General features: G+C 39.3%; 1 long non-coding RNA gene across 1 annotated transcript; it reads right to left on the minus strand.

Annotated features, from left to right (window-relative positions):
- Positions 1-2,438: 2,438 nt before the first annotated feature.
- Positions 2,439-5,553, minus strand: LOC148815976 (uncharacterized). The gene is made up of 4 exons (XR_016094758.1): positions 4,847-5,553; positions 3,984-4,162; positions 3,615-3,655; positions 2,439-3,308 (listed from the first exon to the last, which is right to left on the minus strand). It is a non-coding gene; the product is annotated as an uncharacterized LOC148815976 (long non-coding RNA).
- Between the last annotated feature and the right edge of the window lie 1,229 nt (positions 5,554-6,782).

Below are 6,782 nucleotides of genomic sequence, written 5' to 3' on the forward strand. Positions count from 1 at the left end.
ACTGTACCAAAAGTAGAAGAGTCATAAATCAACAAAACCTTGATAACTACCAATCTCCTATTGCATATATGAATACTGGAGTGGCATTTTTTTTTAAACTCAGTATGTTACCACTGTGTTTTGAATTAATGAAATTTAATTACTTCTAGCGGTAGGATCTGGACAATCTGACCTTTTCACACTTTTTTGGGTTCTTTTAAAAATGAAGAAAAGGTTGCTTTAACTACCAACTCAAGTTTATGATGTGATAACTAAAGTTAAACAGTATTTTTATTCACCTTATGAATGATACATACCATTGCTTATTAAATGTCAATGTGCACATTCTTGCTTCTCTCCAAGCCATCATCATGGTTCCAAAGGACTCCTTCATGAAAATAAACACTCCTTACACATGGTACTTGTGTCACCAGTTTATTTTTCTACACATTACACTTTGTGGGACAACTGGAACAGAACCAGATTTGGGCTGCTCATGTAATTTTCTCTCCAGTTTGTGGGCTTCTCCAAGTTGTGTTCTCTGCCACAGTCCAAGAACATGGAGGTAGGTTAATTGCATTCTGGCACATGTAGATGAGGAAAGGAATGGCATTCCATCCAGTCTCCATTGGTGCAGTGAGCAGTATGGTTAAACCACTGTAAATGGATTTATACCTCCTTGCTGGCAGTAATCACTCATAGTAACATCCACAACAGATCTATTGCAGAGACCGATCAAGCCCTCTATAAAAAAAAAAAAGACCTCACTAACCAAAAATCTAATTAGTTTAAAAGGATGATAATTGTGTAACAATTACATTTGCTAGACTAAACCTAAAGTATAAACCATTTTACTGCCACCATTGCTAGCAGTTGTCTCTGCCCTAAACAGCAATCTCTACACAACTCCATACAATTCTGATAACTCCTTTAATAAATCTATTATATTCTCTTGGTCTATTCTATAATCTACAACTACTGCAGCTATAACAATTTCACACCAACATGTTACAAAAATACTTTGCAATGCAATCTCAATGACTTTAGTATGAAATGGATTCATCTTGGCAGTACTTCCAGTAGACTTTTGTTCTTTTAAAGACATCAACTAATACATTAAGACATACTAATAGCTGCACCTAAATTCCCTACACATACAGAAAACCTTGTATAATGGACAGCTTAAGTAAACTGCTTTTTGGACATTTTCACATGGAAGGGAATGGAAGACTTAATTGGTATCATTTCAGTTGCACTGGAAATACTTGTTTATTCTTAAATAAGTGTATCCATTGTGACTGTAATGGGAGGCACTGTAGAGAGCATCAGTAAAAAGTCAAACACCCCAGACAGAAAAGTACCAGTATGACATTAGCAGCAACCAAGAACAAGAGTGAAAAAATAAACCATGGTGCCACCGTTACCTCCAGACTGGACTAACACTATTGAGCAGGGTGCTGTCTGGTGAACAGGGTGCATAAAGTAAAAAGCAAAACAAAACCTTACTACCCAAGATGCATGAGTTTGCCTACATCTGGAAAAAGGCATAAAGAGACAAGTGAGGAGGAAATGAAACCTTACAAGAGTGCAATCCCCTCTAGGACTGTAGGAGTAACCCCCCTATTGGGGATGGCACTGCTAGTCACAGAGGGTGTCCAGTGTGCCTGTTACAACCCCAAGTGTCTAAAGTTGTAACTTCTAGGATGGTTTTGGATGTTGGTGGGTTTCTGGTGAGGAACTTAAAAAGTATGACAAGTTTTGGTGCAAAAGATTTATTTAAAGGAAAGTGACTGGTACATAAACAGGACAACAAGGAACTAGAGCAGTGCCAAATAAAAGAAACAAAATGAGGCTGGCTAATAAAGTGAGGGAAAGCCAACCAAACAAAAACCCAAAACACTCAGGTCTTCGGCATCTGACACCCTGGCTAACCTTTACTAACTACCCACAGCCATACAAAACAAAGGCACTCGCCCATCCTAAACTAGTGTTTCTAATACAAAGACCAAAGTACCCAACAACTTCAACTAACCCTTTACACAAAAGTTCACTCAAATACACAAGGGAACTACAAACATTAGCAATAACAAAAGATGACAAAACAGTACAAAAGAACACAAAGGTTGATAACATGTTAGGACAAGGTAATCGCAAAATAAAGTTCACACAAAAAAAAAAAATCAATTAAGCCAAAAAAAGTAAAACATGAGAACTGAAGAAAACCAAAGCCAAGCCAATCGCAACCAAAGACCAGAAAAAGACACCTTCATTCTAAAAACCTCCAAGTTGCAAAGAAAATAAAGTGCATATTCATTTCTACACAACTGAACTACGCACAAAATCCAATAACTTTCATAAACCCAAAACATTACAATTCTGTGCTTTACATTGTCAATGCCTAAAAATGTATGCCGAATCTTAGATGCCTAAAGAATGCTAATAAACATCCTCTACTTACATCAAATGTACCCAAAAAGTAGGACCTGAACCTCCCCAGTAGTAAAAAAAAATCAATTGTGAAACCAATCAATTAGGGAGCAAAATGTCCAAATAAAACTACAGGAAAAAGCAGATCCAGTGGCACTATGTACTTAATATAATTAACAGCAACTTATGTTGATGGTGGTTGTACAAGAAAAAAAAAGTTTGGTACTTTTAACATTTTTTATTAACATCCCATACAGACAAAAAGACATTCAATACATGAGAACATTCTCTGCCAAAGTATTTACAAAGCCACAACATAGAACAAAAATCCCCTCCCATGACAAGAGCTTTCTGTGCAGGCACCAAAAAAAGAGCCACACTCAGGTAACCTTCCCCAATGAGTGGATGGGATTAGTTTTCCTTTTATTCATCTCTACTTAATAGGCTCAATTCAGTTTTACTCTACAGCCAAGGCCAGATTTATGTACATGTGTGCACCCATGTAAATAAATCATTGCTTGACCTTAGACTCTTAAACTCATTTCAAAATGGCTAAGAATGTGCAAAATAGCTACCAAGTTCCAAGTTTTGTAACTCTTTCTCTGTTCCTGCACCAAAAGTCACTGTCTCCTCCCTGCCAGGTGGCTCAGGTGCTGAAGTTACAAGCCAAGGTCCTAACAGCCATTACAAGGCTGGTGTGCAGAGATTCACTTAGAGCTTCACGCAGCTCCTGTTGGACCATCATCCTCCGATGTGCCCATTGGGTTCTGGGATCGGAACAGATTCATCAAGATCTTCGCAGACAGAACCCGCTACCCAGTCTGCTGCATCTGGGCTCCAGTCCTGGTGAAGGTCTTCTCTTGGCAGCAAAGACCTGATCATCCCCCCCGACAGCAAAGAACCTGAAGAAAAAAAATTAGACTGAGTCCTCTGCACTAGTCAGAAGTAGTCCAGCCTACATTTCCACTTCCAACACCCAGTTTGACCTAAACTGCTATAATGTTCAGTACTACACCTTTCCAGGACAAACCAACAGAAAACCACCCTACAATGTGCAAAAGCAAAAACAGAGTGCAGAACTCAAGTCCATTTCTAATACCTTGTTTAAAGCATTTTCAACATATGCACACAAGTTCCCAAAACAGCCAGTTAACCAACTTCTCCCTTCCCTCAGCCTTGAGGAACCCAAATTGTTCTTGCCTACTTACCAAGGACATAGATCCACTTGCTTCTCCTCCTAGGTCTTAAGCTAGCACACAAGATAAAATTAAAACAGTTAACATTTGTTACAAAGTCAAACATTCAATTCTCCATAAAAAAAGCAAGGTTTCAGATTCTTCCACATTCCTCTGATAACAGGATCTTTCATATTCATTTAAAGTGTAAAAAAAGATTAGGCAAGAAAAAAAGTTGAGTTTGTACTATACAACTCCCATGCCAACAGCTGCCTAACCAATATACTCAATTATGTAACATGACATGCAGTCTCCACAACTGTACTTAAACAAATCAACATATCCCCAAAGTACTCAAAATGCCCCATCACTTCTCTTGGGTGGAGAACTCACCTCACTCACCTGACTGGATCCTCTGATGCTGCCTTTAATCTTTCAGTCTTCAAACAAGCAACCCACTCCTCTAGCAGACCTTCACAGAAAGACCCCAGAGACCAGCCCCATCTGCGCTCCACTCCTGGGTGATAAAAGGTCCTCCCTCTGAAGCCCAAGCTTGCTCATCTCCTCTAGCAGCACAGAGCCTGAAATGGAGAGAAGGATTTAGACCAGGTCCTCTACACTTTTTAGAAACAGTCAAGCCAGCATTTCCACTCCCAACATGAACACAGTGCAGCACCTGTCCAAGACAAGCCAAGAAAAAAACACCCTGCAGAAAGCCAAGAAAAAACCCCCAGTCCAGGGTTCTTGGCACAGGATCCAGTGCAGTTCCTCCCCTGGGAAAAGAGCAGGTCCTTTGCCGACGCCCAACAAAAGAACTTGGCTGACATGTGGTCTCCACAGAGCCGTAACCAGCAAGAAAATCACTGAATGGGGCAGCTGGTGTGCCAAGTCACCATTGTACTGCACGGTATTTAAGTGATTTATTTACATGTGTGCACCCATGAAATAAAATCACATACAAAGCACTAATTCCATCTTTCAGAGCCAGAATGTCAGCCAGTCAAGTGCACATTAGTATACAAATACCTCAACCAAGCAGGAAGGAAAAATTACTCAGAAGAAAGTCAAAGAAAAACTACACCACTATGACTCTAGATGTTTAGCACATTAAAGCATAATGTGCTCTGCCAGAAGATAAACAAGAGCTTAACCAAACCCAAAGGAGCTTTTTACAAAAAACTTCTTACAAGCAAGGACAAAATTAAAGTGTATATTAGATTTAGACTTGATTAGAAAAGTGAAAGTTATTGGAAAGTGAAACTCACCATTGCTCCAGGGACAAGGCCCTCCTAGACTTCCTTTGCAACAGCTCCAAGATCCATAGGTATCCAGGAAATTTTAGGACAGCTTGCAGAACATCTCTTCACTCTCCACTCTTCAAAAGCACAGGACTTCAATACTCACATCAGATCACAGAGATATGCTTTTAGCCAGCCAGTGAGCTCCATCTCAACAGCATGGCATTGTGTACCCATGTGGTGAAGAACAGTGATTCCTGCAAACACTCCATCGCAGAGCAACCACAATCAGCTATTCAGGTAGTAACCAAGAAAAGATGCAGCTTTCATCTTCGTAGTTCTGTTGTTTCCAATGGAAGACTTCCAAGGAATCTCTGGATTCTGTTCAAAACTCCATCTTAAATTGTCACCAGCTCACTGAAAATCACATGCAGTACAAAAAGGATTCAAGTACTTCAGATCCCAGGTCCATCCATCTGCAAACAATAACCTGCTCAATTCCTCCCTCAGCCCCAACTAATCACAACCCCTAACCTTAAACACTGGCCTCTCACACAGCCATAAAGAAAATCTAAAATCTTGCCCTTCTCACCCAGGATGTAAATCCTCATACTATACTTCCATGACATTAACAGATTGGTGACTGGCTAAGAAAGTTAAATTGTTCAAACCAATTACACAATGAAAGAAAATTACAAAGAAAATGAAGGAAATTGAGCTAAAAACCATCAAGCGTAGATTCCACTATCCTATAACCCAGGTAAAAGGGGATGACCAAATCCATTTATATTTTTATTCATGTAGACAGAACACATGGAAATAAAACCTAATTTTAAATAAAATCACCCTTCTATTAAAAGGCAGTACAAAGATTTCAGACAAGTCAATTTCAAAGTTGTACACCCAATTAAATAGTGGTTGATATTCGGGCTTTTTTTAAAAGACACCCTAAAATGTACCTAGGGCTGTAGAAATGACTTTTAAAAACCAAATTAGATTTTGTTTTTACATAAAGAACAATTCTTCAATGCACCCCAATACTCTTGAGACCAAAATACTGACCATGTTCAGTACTAAACAGCTGCAGCCTGAACCGAAAGGGTTTTAAAGCTTAAACATTCAGAACAAACTCAGAAGCACACCAGCAGCACTCAAAACCTAGTGATGGGCCACAACCAATGGATTTAAACCTTCCAGCCACTTCATGCATTCTACCATCAGGGTGATTACAGCCTGCACACATACAGATCAAACCAAGTCTCGCATTCCCCAATGAATAGAAACTCCTCAAAAAAGTAAAGTGCGACAACCACTTTGCCCAAGTTGACACTTTTACAGCCACATCTCCTTTGAATTACCTGCTGTACAAGATACTCGGGGCAAAACCATGCACCATTTTGTATAGTATACATTAGTACTACACTTATACACAGAACAATAAAACTTCATGTAGCAGTCAGTATTGTTTTAAAAAAAGTAAACATCCACAAGAAGAAAGTCCTCTAACAAAAGCATAAATATTAATGCAGCTCCCCCTTTTCACAAAGCACAACACACATCCACTTCCAGACAGCTGGAAACTCATCCCTCCCCTTTCTGCACTAAAACTGACAGCATTACTTTTGGTTTTGTTGCCATGGAGTTTGCATTTTTATTAACACGTGGTGCAACATCTTCCATCACAAAATGCTGCTCACCCACTCTGGAACTTCTAATGATCAAATGCCACCCCTTTTATCTGCTGAAGGAATTTAAAACTTATTATAGATAGATGGATACTTTGATCCCATGAGGGAAATTGCAGTGCAACAGGAGCTTAACAGTCAACAGCAGTGTAATGAATGATACAATAATACAATCAGTACAGTGAGAAGTGCACTAAGAAGAGTTACTCACAGTCCAGAACATACAAAGAACAAACCAAAACAGTACACAAAGTTGTATTGCACAAGTCCCTGGCATA

This window comes from Atractosteus spatula, chromosome 23 (assembly GCF_055471065.1).
Source record: "Atractosteus spatula isolate fAtrSpa1 chromosome 23, fAtrSpa1.hap1, whole genome shotgun sequence".
In the NCBI taxonomy this organism is placed as follows: Eukaryota; Metazoa; Chordata; class Actinopteri; order Semionotiformes; family Lepisosteidae; genus Atractosteus; species Atractosteus spatula.